Raw genomic sequence first — 1,020 nt, forward strand, 5'->3', positions numbered from 1 at the left:
TGTATGCATGTATATATATGTATGAATGTATGTATGTATATATGTGTGTATGTATGTATTTTTCTATCTATATGTGTGTATAGATAATCGTATAGATGGATAAATAGCTTGATAGATAAATGGATAGACACAAGATAGATAGGTACAGAAAGACAGACAGATAAACGGACAGATAGATCGATTAAATAGTGGGATAGAATATTTAGATAGATAGGTAGGTAAATAGATAAATGAGAGAGAGAGAGAGAGAGAGAAAAAGAATGAGTGGGAGATAAACAGTTAGATAGGTAGATAGATAAAGAGATAGATAGATAGGGAGAGAGAGAGAGAGATAAACTGATAGTCGACAAATAGATAAACAGATAGATAGATGGGGGAAATATATGAACGGGTGTAAAAATTCAAAGCTTAAAGAATACATTTCTTTTATCGAAGCCGAACAGCTACAGCAGTAGACGGAAACACTAGTCAAACTCATGCATACGCGGGCGCGCGCGCGTGTATGCGGTGTATGCGTGTGTGTGTTTAAGTCTTCGAAGACAGTTGCTCCCATAAATACCAAATTAAAATTTTGGATTTATGGAGGCTCAAAGTTGGGAACAAAAAGAGGACAGTGGAGACATACAAACATGGAGGGTCGTTAGACCAGAACGAAGGGAAAATAGTGAACGCTGAGAGAAATATTTTCTTTGAAAAGAGAAAGATAGAAGATGTCCAGTCCTTAGAACGTCCGTGCAGGTAAAGAAAGATGGACGATGGTCACGTGTGAGAGCAACGAGAGAGAGAAAAAGAGAAAGCGGGAAGAGAGAGAGAGAGAGAGAGATATAGAAAATGGTGAAGGTGAGAAAAGGGAAATTAGAGAAGAAGGAGGAGAAAACAGTATAGAGAAGAGTCACATCAAAAAGGTTAAGATAAATTTGGAAATGGATGCGTAGCGTTCAATTAAATAATAATATAAATAATATTTATTTATATTATTATTTAATTGGACGCCACGCATTCATTCCCAAGTATATATAT

Source organism: Octopus bimaculoides, chromosome 22, assembly GCF_001194135.2.
Source record: "Octopus bimaculoides isolate UCB-OBI-ISO-001 chromosome 22, ASM119413v2, whole genome shotgun sequence".
In the NCBI taxonomy this organism is placed as follows: domain Eukaryota; kingdom Metazoa; phylum Mollusca; class Cephalopoda; order Octopoda; family Octopodidae; genus Octopus; species Octopus bimaculoides.